The sequence below is a fragment of the Gracilinanus agilis genome, chromosome 3 (genome assembly GCF_016433145.1).
Source record: "Gracilinanus agilis isolate LMUSP501 chromosome 3, AgileGrace, whole genome shotgun sequence".
In the NCBI taxonomy this organism is placed as follows: domain Eukaryota; kingdom Metazoa; phylum Chordata; class Mammalia; order Didelphimorphia; family Didelphidae; genus Gracilinanus; species Gracilinanus agilis.
The window spans coordinates 314,346,294-314,359,611 of NC_058132.1; positions in this window are offsets into that span (position 1 = coordinate 314,346,294).

Below are 13,318 nucleotides of genomic sequence, written 5' to 3' on the forward strand. Positions count from 1 at the left end.
TGAGGCCTTTGTCAGAGATACTTGCTAAATTTTTCTCCAAAAATTTGTTGTTTCCCTCCTAATCTTGATTACATTGGCTTGATTTATACAAAAATATTTTAAATTTAATGTAACCAAAATTATCCACTTCATTTTTCATAATGTTCTCTATGTCTTGTTTGGTCATACATTTTTCCTTTATCTGTAATTGTTTATGATGTCGCCCTTTATTTCTAGATCAAGTATATGTTTATTCTGGTGTATGCTTTATAATGCTAGTTTAAATCTCATTTCTGCTCTACTGCCTTCTAGTTTTCTGAGTAGTTTTTCTCAGTAAGTTCTTTGCCTAAAAGCATGGAACTTTGGGTTCATAAAATACTAAGTTGCTTTGGATATTAACTACCATGTGGTGAATACCTTACCTATTCTACTGCTCAACTACTCTATTTCTTAGCCAGTACTAAGTATTCTGATGATTTTATATATATATTTACATATATATATATATATATATTTAAATATATTTCAGTATAGTATAATATAGTTTGAAATCTGATATAGTTTGGCTTCCTTTCTTCATGTTTTTTTTCTTCAATTCATTTATATTCATATTTTGTTCTTCCAGATGAATTTTGTCCTTATTTTTTATGGTATAGAATAGGTAAATTAGTTAGTTAGGTATGGTTGTCGTTTTTATTTTATTGGCTTGGCCTATATGTGAGCAGTTGAAGTTTTTGCAATTGTTTAGGTGTGACTTTGTGTGTGGTGATTTGTAATTATATTTATATAGTTGCTGGGTTTGTTTTGGTAGGTATAACCCTAAGAATTTCATATTGTCTATAGTTATTTTAAATGAAAATTCCTTTTCTATCTCTTGCTGTTGGATTTTACTAGTGGCAAATAGAAATGATGATTTATGTGGGCTTATTTTGCATCTTTTGGCTTTGTCAAAATTGTTATTTTTTTCTATTAGTTTTTTGGTTGATTCTTTAGGCTATTCTAACATTCTTGAGGTATATCATCATATCACCTGAAAAGAGTCATTACTTTGTTTCCTCATTGCCTATTCTAATTCTTTCAATTTATTTTTTTATTGTTATTACTATAGCTAGCATTTTGGTATAATATTAAATATTAGTGTTGAATTCTAGCATAAATAACTTCTCTAAAGTTCTATTTGCCTCCTTAACTTCTTGTTTATATTTTAATTGGATTTTCCTACATCCATGAGGGAAGTTTGAAGGCCCTCCTAGTAATGTTTTACTATCTATTTTCTCCCACAATTCATGGAACTTCTTTAAGAATCTGGATGGTATGCCATTTGGTGCATCTCTGTTTAGTATTAACATTGTTTCAGTGTCTATGGTGCCTTTTATTAAGATATAATTTCCTTTCTTTGCTCTTTTGATTAGATAGTTTTTAATTTTGTTTTGTCTGAGATCATGATTGCTAATTCTGCTTTATTTTTTTTACTTTAGCTGGGGCATAGAAGATTATGCTTCATTCCCTTACTTTTACTCTGTCTCCCTGATTTAAATGTATTTCTTATAGAAAGCATTCTGTGAGATTCTTATTTTTAATCCACTTTGATATCATTTTTTATTTTATGGATGAGTTAAATCCCTTCACATTCATAGTTATGATTACTAATTGTTTGTTTCTCTCCATCTTATTTCCCCCTTATTTACATTTCACTCTCCTTTTAGCCTTTAGTCTTTTCACAGACATTTTGATTTTGACTACTACTTTCCCCAATTCATCCTCCTTTTTGTCCACCTTTCCTTATTCACCCTATTTTCCTATGGGTTAAGGTAGATTTCTATAGCCAACTAAATGTGAATGTTATTCCCACTTTGAGCTAATTCTGATGAAAATAAGATTCAAACATTGCCCACTACCCTCCCCATCAGTTCCTCCACTCTACTGAATCTTGTAAGCATCTTAATGTGAGAGAGTTTAACCCCTTCGATCTCTGCATTTTTCCTCTCCCCTTTCCTCTTTCCTGTCTCTTGATTATTTTTATATAAGTACATCCTAATCAGCTGTATGCCTTCCTTTGTTCTACATATACTCCTTTTCTTTACTCCAATAGTGATAAAGTTCTTAACTATATTAAATACTTTACTTATCTTGCATATTTAAAGTACCTTAAATATTTCAAGTATTATAGAAATCATATCTTCAATTTTCACCTTCCCAGATATAAATGTATTCAATTAAATCTTATTAAAACTCTGATGTTTTCACTTTACCTTTTCATGCTTCTCTGTAATGTCAAATTTGCTCATTAACTTTTCTTTTCATGGTGTTTTTTTTGGGGGGGTAGGTGGGTCAGGAAAGTATGAAATTCCTCTATTTCATTAAATGTCAATTTTCCCCTTAGATAACTATGTTCACTTTTACTATGTATGTATTCTTGGTTATAATCCTAGATTCTTTGCCTTTTGGAATATCATATTCCATGCTTTTTGGTCATTAATGCAGAAACTGATAAGCCTAGTATAAACTTTATTGTAGTTCCCCAATATTTTAATTGTTTCTTTTTGGATGCCTATAGTGCCTTTTCTTTTGCCTGGGGATATGGCCTGGAATTTGAGTAAAATACTGCTGGGATAATTTATTTTCGGATTTCTTTCAGAAGTGATCAATGGATTCTATTAATTTTAATTTTCCCTCTTATTTAAGGATATCAGGAGAGTGTTCCTTGATGATTTCTCATAATACGATTAAAAAAAATTTATTATGGCTATCAAGTATTCTGATGATCTTAGATGATCTTTTCTAGATCCATTTTCCATGTCAATTGTTTTTCTAGTGAGTATTTTAGATTTTCTTTGGATTTTTTTCATTTATTTGATTTTCTCGTGTGTCCTGAATTCTTATGGATTCATTAGCTTCTATTTGCCCAATTCTAATTTCTAATTTTTCTCCCTTGAGTTTTTGTGTTTACTTTTCCACTTGGCCAGATCTGCTCTTTAAAAAGTTGTTTTCTTCAGTGTGTTTTTATAGGTTCACTTCCTTTTCTCCTTTTGCTTTTTAGGGCATTGATTTCTTCAGTGAATTTTTCCTCAGCTATTTGAAATTTTCTTCCAATTCTCTTATTATTTGATTTTTAAAATTACTTTCAAGTTCTTCCAGGGAAATTTTAGGGGCCTGACATCCTTCAAACTTACATTTGGTGTTTCACATGTTTTCTTTTTGCCACCGTTGTCCTCCTCTGAGTTCATATTTTGAGCTTCCCTAACACTAAAATAATTTTCAAAGGTCATGTTTTCTTTTTCTTTTGTTTTTTTACTAGTTATAATTTTTTCCCATTATCTTATCTATTTGTTGAAGTTATCTACTTCTAAAGTAGAGGGAGCAGTGGTCCAAGGATATAGAGTACTCTTGTACTTGGGGTAAGCCCCATTTCTTTTGTTTCCCACATTTTGTCTGCTGAGACCCTGTTACTAGTTTCCCTGTTGTCTTAGGAGCTAGGCTTATCCCTGTTCTCTTGCTTCATTGTCCCTACCAAATAGTTTGGTCTGGGCAGGTCTCCTGCTCTGAACTATGTTCCCTCAAGTACCCTGCCATTTCATGGCTTCATGTTATGTGGAAGTGTGTTTTTTTCCTGTCTATTTTGTCTTTGCTACCCATGCAGAATGACTCAGGCTAGGCTAGTAGTCTACTCTATTGCTTTGCTGCCTCAGACACTCTGCTACCACATTGGAATTTATAGTTGTCCTGATTTCTCTGCCTTTGATAACTATGGATTAGGATGAGCTGGTCCCTGAGTCTGTCATCTCTGATTTCCATACCAGACTTCAGTAGCTTATGCTGGACTTGTCCCTGCTCTTCAGCTTCATTGACTCTGGCAGAGAAGCAACATGTTGGACTGGTCCAAGTTCTGCAGGTTCCACAGAGGCTATGTTATCTAGGCTACTTTCTCTTCTTACCCCAATGAGACATGTTTCTTCTGTTTTCTTTGTCTTGAAGTGATCATGTGTGTGTGTGTGTGTGTGTGTGTGTGTGTGTGTGTGTAGGGTTTGGGGGAGTGTAAGGTAGTGGAGTAAAGGACTCTACTACCTTAGCTCCCATCATGCAACCCCACTTTATCCTGCATGCTTACATGGAGAACCTATGTGTTTATGTGTGTTTGCATTTCTTCCACTTCAACTCATCCTCATGACTTATTAGAATGCCTTTAATTATCAGTGCAACTCAACTGTAATTTTAAAAATACTACTGCACTTTAATTTGCTTTGTCTATGAATTTGGGTGGGGATTCTGGGAAGATGGTGGCTTAGACAGAGCAAATTTTAAAACCCCTGCGCCCTTTCCACACTGTGATAGAAAACAATGTGTTTTGAGAAGAAAGAAGACAAAATCTAACAACAGGATAGAGCAAGGGGATCCTACTGCTAAACAGCTCAAGAGGTACACCAATCAAAAGGCTTGAATTCTTGAACTGTTGGGTCTGAGGGTATGGTAGGGGAATCCCAGGATCTCTCCCACACAGTCTGTGCAGAGTCTCCAGCTGCCCCTGAAATCTCTGGGCAGGCACACTGGCCCATACAGAAGACCTTGCTAGTGCTGGACTCAGGGAATTGAACACAGGCACCAGTGAGGTGGCTAGAGGAGAAAGCCAGAGAAACTTGGCAAAAATGCTTGGAAGATGATGGCTTAGATGGAGCAAAACTTCAGACCTACTAGTTTTAACACACCAAGATAGAGAAAAGAGAGCTTTGAGAAGAAAGAATACCAGGTCTAACAGCAGGGCAGAGTAGGGGGAGCCTACTGTTGGACAGTTCAACAAAAACACTCCATCTTGTTCCTTCCCCACATTTTTCCCCCCCTCTCACCAGGTTTTAGCCCCAGGGCACATTAAGCAATACAGACGAATCCAGGCTTAATTCCATTAATTGGATAGAGAAGAAGTCTTTAGAGGGCAGGGAAAATCCAACACTCAACCCCCATAGACTTCAGAGAACCTAACTACAAACATCCATTGCCAGCTGGGGGGAAGATCTTTCATCAAAGCTCATTAAATCAATCTGTTTAAACTAGAAGACTAGAGAAGGAAAAAATATGAGTAAACAATAGAAAAAGAGAAAAGAAATTACAATTGACAGCTTCTTTCCAGGAAGTGAAAAAAGAGCAAATGAAATAGAAGAAGATTAGGAAGCCCCAGTGGATTGGACACATGCTTTGGAAAATCTCAAAATTCAATTAAATCAAGAAATTGTATAGAATGAAATTTCAAGATGTGTATATATATATATATAACAAGAGGAGGAAAAAAGGAGATAATATTAAGAAAAATGGGAAAACAGAAAAATGGAGTAAATTTATATTCCATAAAGAAGCATGTGGAATGAACAGGGGAGAAGATCAATACACTGGAAGGGTAAAGAGGTTGGAGAGAGGAAATACTTAATACATAAGTGCACTGACATTTACTTAAAGAGGGAAGAACAGTCAGATCCATTGGGGCAGAGAATTGATTCAAGCCTTATAGAGAAGTAGAAGGATAATAAAAGGACTGGTGGGGAAGGAAGAAATGCTAGGAATAGAGAGGGTGGCAGGTGGGGAGGTAGCTTAAAAAGACACTGAAGAAGAATAAGAGGGGAATAAGTAGTGAGAGGGGAGAAAGAGAAGAACAATAAGGGAGAGGATAAGGGGAACTGATTTAAAACAAAACACTGGTATAGAAGGAAATAGTGAAAGAAGAAAGAGCAGGACAAGAAGAGAGAATCAAAATGTCTGGGAATACACAGTTGATAACTACAACTCTGAATGTGAATGGGATGAACTTGCCAATAAAACCAAAGCAAATAGAGTGGATTAGAAAACAAAGTCCTACCAAATGTTGTGTACAAAAAACACATGAGACAGGCAGAGATACATAGAGTAAAAATGAAAGGCTGGAGCAAAATCAATTGGGCTTCAACCAAGAAAAAGAAGGCGGGAGTTGCATTCATGATTTCTGACAGAGCCAAAGTAAAAATAAATCTGGCTAAAAGAGATAGCGAAGGTAATTACATTCTGATAAAAGGCAGCATATACAATGAAGAATATCAGTACTCAACATGTATGCACAAAATGGTATGGCATACAAATTTCTAAAGGAGAAGCTATTGGAGCTCAAGGATGAAATAGATATAAAAATAATACTAGTGGGTGACCTCAATGTTCCCCTATCAGATCTAGATAAATCAAAACAAAAAAATTAATAAGAAAGAGATAAGAGAGGTGAATAAAATCCTAGAAAAATTAGAGTTATTAGATATATGGAGAAAAATAAATATGGACAAAAAGGAATACAACTTCTTTTCAGCAGCACATGGAACATTCACAAAGATTGGCTATGTACTAGGGCATAGAAACATGGCAAACAAATGCAAAAAAGCAAAAATTATTAATACAAACTTATCAGATCATAATGCAATAAAAATAGTTATTAGCAAGGATACACAGAGAGGCAAACTAAAAACTAATTGGAAATTAAATAATATGATTCTTCAAAATAAGTTAGTAAAAGAATAAATCATAGAAACAATTAATAATTTCATTGAAGACAATGACAATGATGAGACATCTTACCAAAACCTATGGGATGCAGCCAAAGCTGTTCTAAGGGGAAAAAATTATATCATTGAGTATAAATATTAATAAATTAGGTAGGGCAAAGGTTAATGAATTGTGCATGTAACTTAAAAATCTAGAAAGGGAACAAATTAAAAATCCCCAGTTAAAGACCAAATTAGAGATTATAAAAATTAAAGGAGAAATCAGTAAAATTGAAAGTTAAAGAACTATTGAATTAATAAATAAGACTAAAAGCTGGTATTTTGAAAAAAAACAGATAAAATAGACAAAGTACTGGTAAATCTAATAAAAAAAGGAAAGAAGAAAAGCAAATTAACAGTATCAAAGATGAAAATGGAGACCTCACCTCTAATGAAGAGGAAAGATGATTATCTCAAAAGATGTTGAAAAAGCCTTTGACAAAATACAACACCCATTCTTATTGAAAACACTAGAAAGTAAAAATAATAAAAAGTATATATCTTAAACCATCAATAAGCATCATATGCAATTGGTATAAATTAGAAGCCTTCACAATAAAAGGATGCCCCTTTTCACCTCAATTATTTAACATTGTACTAGAAACAATAATAGTAGCAATTAGAGAAGAAAAAGGAATTGAAGGTATTAAAATAGGCAATGAGGAGACTAAGCTATCTCTCTTTGCAGATGATATAATGGTCTACTTAACACATCCTAGAGAATCAACTAAAAAGCTAGTAGAAATAATCAATAATTTTAGCAAAGTTGCAGAATACAAAATAAACCCACATAAATCATCAGCATTTCTATATATTTCCAACATATGTCAGCAACAAAAATTAGAAAGAGAAACACCATTTAAAAATACCCTAAACAATATAAAATACTTAGGAATCTATCTACCAAAACAAACATAGGAATTATATGAACACAACTACAAACCACTTTCCAAACAATTAATCCTAGATCTAAATAATTGGAAAATCACTGATTACTCATGGGTAGGATGAGCTAACATAATAAAAATGACTATTCTACCCAAATTAATTTACTTAGTTAGTGCCATACCTATCAAACTATAAAGAAACTTTTTACTGAATTAGAAAAAAACTATAACAAAGTTCATTTGGAAGAACAAAAGATCAAGAATATCAAGGGAAATAATGAAAAAAAAATGTGAAGGAAGGTGGCCTAGTAGTACCAGATATTAAACTATACCATAAAGCAGTGGTCATCAAAACAATATGTTACTGGTTAAGAGACAGAAGGGAAGATTAGTGGAATAGAATTGGGGTAAGCAACTTGAGGAAGACAGTGTATGGTAAACCCAAACAGCCCAACTTTTGGGACAAAAATCCACTATTTGACAAAAAATGCTGGGGAAAATTGGAAAACAATATGGGAGAGATTAGGTTTAGTTCAACATCTCACACACCACGATAAATTCAGAATGGGTGAATGACTTAAATATAAAGAAGGAAATTATAAATAAATTAGGCAAACACAGACTAGTATACTTGTCAGATCTCTGGGAAAGGAAAGATTTTAAAACCAAGCAAGAGTTAGAAAAATTTATAAAATGTAAAATAAATAATTTTGATTATATTAAATTAAAAAAATTTGTACAAACAAAAACAATGCATTTAAAATCAGAAGGGAAACAACAAACTGGGAAAAAATCTTTATAACAAAAAACTTTGTCAAAGGTCTAATTACTCAAATATACTAAGATCTAAATGAATTGTACAAAAAAATCAAGCCATTCCCCAATTGATAAATGGGCAAGGGACATGAATAGGCAATTTTCAGATAAAGAAATCAAAACTATCCATAAGCACATGAGAAAGTGTTCTAAATCTCTAATAATTAGAGAAATGCAAATCAAAACAACTCAGAGGTATCACCTTATATCTAGGAGATTGGCTAAATTCACAGCAGGGAGAGTAATGAACATTGGAGGGGATGTGGCAAAATTGGTACATTAATGCACTGTTGGTGGAGTTGTGAATTCATTCAACCATTCTGAATGGCAATTTAGAACTATGCCAAAAGAAAGCTAAAAGATTGCCTGCCCTTTGATGCATCCTTGCCATTTTGGGGTTTGTACCCCAAAGAGATTATAGATAAACAGACTTGTACAAAAATATTTATAGCTGTGCTTTTTGTGGTGGTAAAAAACTGGAAAGCGAGGGTATGCCCTTCAGTTGGGGAATGGCTGAACAAATATGGTATATTCTGGTGATGGAATACTATTGCGCTCAAAGGAATAATAAACTTGGGGAATTCCATCTGAACTTGAAAGACCTCCAGGAATTGATACAGAATGAAAGGAGCAGAACCAGGAGAACATTGTACACAGAGACTGATACACTGTAGTAAAATCAAATGTAATGGACTTCTGTACTAGCAGCAATGCAATGACCCAGGACAATTCTGAGGGATTTATGGAAAAGAACACTACCCACATTCAGAGGAAGAACTATAGGAGTGGAAACAAAGATGAAAAACAACTGCTTGAACAATTGGATTGATGCAGACATGATTTGGGATGTAAGCTCTAAACTACCACTCTAATACAACTGTCAATAATATGGAAATACGTCTTGATTGATGACACATGAAGAAACCAGTGAATATGTGTGTTGTGTATGGGGGTGGGGGAGAGTAAGAACATGAATCCTGTAACCATGGCAAAATTTTTTATAAATAAACATACAAATAAATAAATAAATGGAATTGGCCTTACAAAAAAATAAGATACATTTGAGTGGGTCCTTCAACTTTAAAAAAATGTGTATAGAACATTCTCACTTTTGATACATTTAGTAAACTTTTTAAATTATATGATGATCTAGAAAAGGAATCTATGGATAAGATAGTTCCTCTACCTGGGAATCTAAACCAGACTTATCTCCTGGTCTGCACTCTGATATAGTTTAGTACAATGGGGTTTGGTGTTTATATTTTTCTTTCTCAGCTACTTCTTAAAACAGTTGTTTTTCTTTTTCCCCCATTAAATTTTCAAGCATTTTGTATTTGTTATTCATCATTTTTCCCTTGCAATTTCTTATCTTTCAATGTATTCATTTTGAAAATATAAAATTCAAATGACTTCTTGAAAGACATTTTGTCTGTCTGTATCTCATCATCAGCCTTGTATTTCTTGGCTTCCTGAATGACATGTTCAATGTCATCTTTGTTTATGCCTCCTTTGTAATTTGTGATGATGTTCATTTATTCTCCATGTTTGAGTTTTTATAAACAGCAGACATATTGGGGAAATGTTTTTACATTTTTGTAAAAAGTCCCTGCAAAATAAGGAATAGCTCCAAGAGAGACAGCACAGGATGTGGACATGTTCATGTGTTCCAACTTGTCAAGTATATTGCTCTCAGTTTCATAAATCTAGATTAGTACATTAAATTACAAAGCTAGTTGTCTGAATGTATGAAGGAGTACTATGGTTTGTTTGTGGGGATGCTACTACTGCTGTACTTCAGGACCATTATAACTGAGTAATTTCAATATAAAGTGAAAGAGAAGTTACATTCAATAAGAACAAGTTGTGAACTTTCTCAGATTTATCCCTAAGAGGAAGGTAAATTGGATAATTGCACTACAAACAAAAAATTCATTTAGACTTATTCCTTCTGATTAGTACTTTCTAATGGGGAAGTCCTGCTGAAAAATATCTTGGATATTGGGGGTTTGAGTGAAACCATCCCCAAAGAAAATATCATGGATTTATGATTTAAATAGTTTCAAATACCTTAGAGTCTTTTCTATAATACCTAGTCTTCCAAAGAAACAGTATTCAGTTACTCAAAGTGGGTGCTAGTGTTAAAGATCTATATCTTAAAAGAGAGATTCTCTCTCAATAATGGTGCAAAAACTGGATGATAAGGTGTGCTTTTCACCTTTCACAAGTGATATAGAGCTAGTGATCATTACTCATATTCATTAATGTCCTTTTATTTGTTTTTTATCTCAACTATGAAATATTAGACAATGTAGGCAGCAAAATTATTTCCATTGACGTTGTTGTCATCAGCCATAGATTTGAGTTCAAAGATGCTAACTTTAAAAGTGAAATGGATGTATTGAAAGTGTCAGTCCAATATCATGTATTCATCTCATCATCAACCTTTTTATCTTATCTATAAGTAACAGAACCACCTAGCTCATTGTTGATCCAGAGCACATTAACAACATGGTGTAATAAGGAACTTCTGGGACAAGATGGAGGATATCTTGAGTGATAGGAATGTTGGTTGAAGACCTTGGAATGTGCCCGGGGTGGCATGAGCCAGGGCCAGAAGACAGTTGGAACCACCCTATAAATACCCAGGGACAACAGCACACTTGGTCTCATTTTTGAGAAATCTTGGGAGGAGGGTGGTTTGGAGGGAGGGTAGACCCTAGACCTGCAATCCAGCATCCATATTTGAGTGCCATAGGAAGTTATTCTACCTGATATTAATAGAGCTGAGAGAGACCACACTATAACCAACAAGAAGGATATCACTAACCTTCCTTATCCTTTGGCTTGTGCCATGGCCGGGCTAAGCCAGGGATTGAGAGAGGGAGAAGAAAGCTCCAGCCTATTATCAAACCTATCATCAATTTGATTTAGATCACTTTTATTTATTTAGATTTAACTTAACATTCCCAAACCCTTTATCCTATTTCCTTGTTCCTAACCCTCATAGATAGCAAATAAACCCTGTTACAGTTCAATCAAAGAAGTTTGATGTTCCTTTCCTAATTGGTGAATTATCTATAGCTGATTAGGGAAGAGATTTATAAACTGCAGTCAGAATAGTGTTTATCCAGTAAGCTTCTCTATACCAGCCTGAACTAGCCCTTTACCATCAAATACAACTCCCATTAGGTTTCTGATTTGGGCACTGTTGTAAGAGGCAGAGGCTTGCCTAAGCTGATCTTCATAGGTTCTGGGGTTAATGACACATTGGGTAACCACCTGGCAAAAACCTCACTCACTAGCCCAGATTCATCCAGTGCCTCTGACTTCAGTGTCTACTTGGCAGACTCAGCCAACAGAGCCCGTCAGGCCCAAGTGAGGCTTAGCAGCCTTCTGATTACCAACCTGCCTCCAGTTTATGAGCAACCATTTTTGGCGAGTTCAAAAGGGAACCAAAGTCTAAGAGTGTTAGGAACAATGGCTGTAGCAAGGGTTACCTTTATAATTAGTAGCTTATCCCTACTGATTAGTTTGGCAATGCAAGGCATCTGTCATCTTTGGTTCCACATTAAACCTGAATATTGCCTAAAAATGCTGAGCAATATGGATAGATCCAACATCTTTGAAAGTCTTATATTAGGCATCATTTTAGTAGGGTAGTATTATGGTCATTGTGTAAGTGTTCTCAAGAAGAGTATTAACCTATCCTTTCACTTTTTTTTCAAGACAATAGAATATATTTCCTTGGAACGGGAGTTTTTTATCACTCTTTTGTATCTAGATTAGACCTTTGATCACATGTAATAGATTATTCTCATGGTGATAGGCCAATATTTTGTGTGTGACTAGACATTTATATGATTAAATCTATGGCCAATATGACTCAATATCAAAAGCTTGATATGTTTTAACTTTTTTAAAAAAATCTCAGAATTCTGTGTTTCTCCTTTGACAATTGACAATGTTTCTATATGGGAATAAATGGTGTCAAGATCAGTGCAAACTATGGGTCCCTTTGGCATGTCTTCTGGATTGTCAGAGTCATTGCTGTCAAATGAAGATTCATAAGAGCTGCTGTTATGCTGAGTGAAATCTTATTGCCATTTCAACATTGCCAGATGAGGAAATGACCAAGTAATGCCTAGTAGAATCAAAGTAATTGGGGTAGTTCTAGTGGGTAAAGATAGGTTTAATCCAGAATGCACTTTATACTCTTCCCAGAAGGAGGAGGCGGAGGAGGGAGGGAAATGTTGCTTTGCCTAGCTACTCTACATAGCATATCTGTAGAGGTTACCTTCTTGCTTAAAACTTGCCAATATCTCTGTATTCTCTATAGGAGAAATTACAAATTTCCTGATCTAATCTTTAAGGTTCTTCACAACCTGACTCTAACCTACCCCTAAATATTTCTCCTTACACAAGTACTTTGTTGCAGTTAACCTTATTTTTCTCATTGTCCTCTGAATGGAGCATGGGTTTTCTTGGTTCTGTTCTTTTGCTCATTCTTCTCTACCTTTTTCTTTGTCTACCCAAATTCATCCCCCTGTTTAAGACCCAGCTCCAATATCACCTTCCTTGAAAAATCTACTCTTTTAAAAGAAAAACGTGATATCACTTATCACACATATTTATTGGTATATGATTTGGGATTTAGGCTTTTAAAAATCACTCTATAGCAAAAAGGAAAAAATATGGAAATAGGTATCAAGTAACAACATTCTTACAACCCAGTGGAATTGCTTGTTGACTCTGGGAGGGGGGAGGAAAGAGAAGAGGGAAAGAAAATGAATCATGGAAACATGGGAAAATATTTGAAAATTTAAATTTAAAAAAAAAAAAGAAAAGAAAAGAAAAGAAAAATTCTACCCTGCTAGTCCAGTTAGAAGTATTCTACCCTTCAACAGTATTCCTGCAGTTTTATTTTCTATATAATGACTCTGGAAATTAGTCATGTAATGCCTTGTGACATCTCTCCTGTACTTGTCTTGATCTATTTAAATAGTATATTGGTATTTAAATTTTTCTCATGTTTACTTCTTGTATTGTCAACTAGATTAAAATTTTCATAGTGGGAGGAACTGCTTTTTA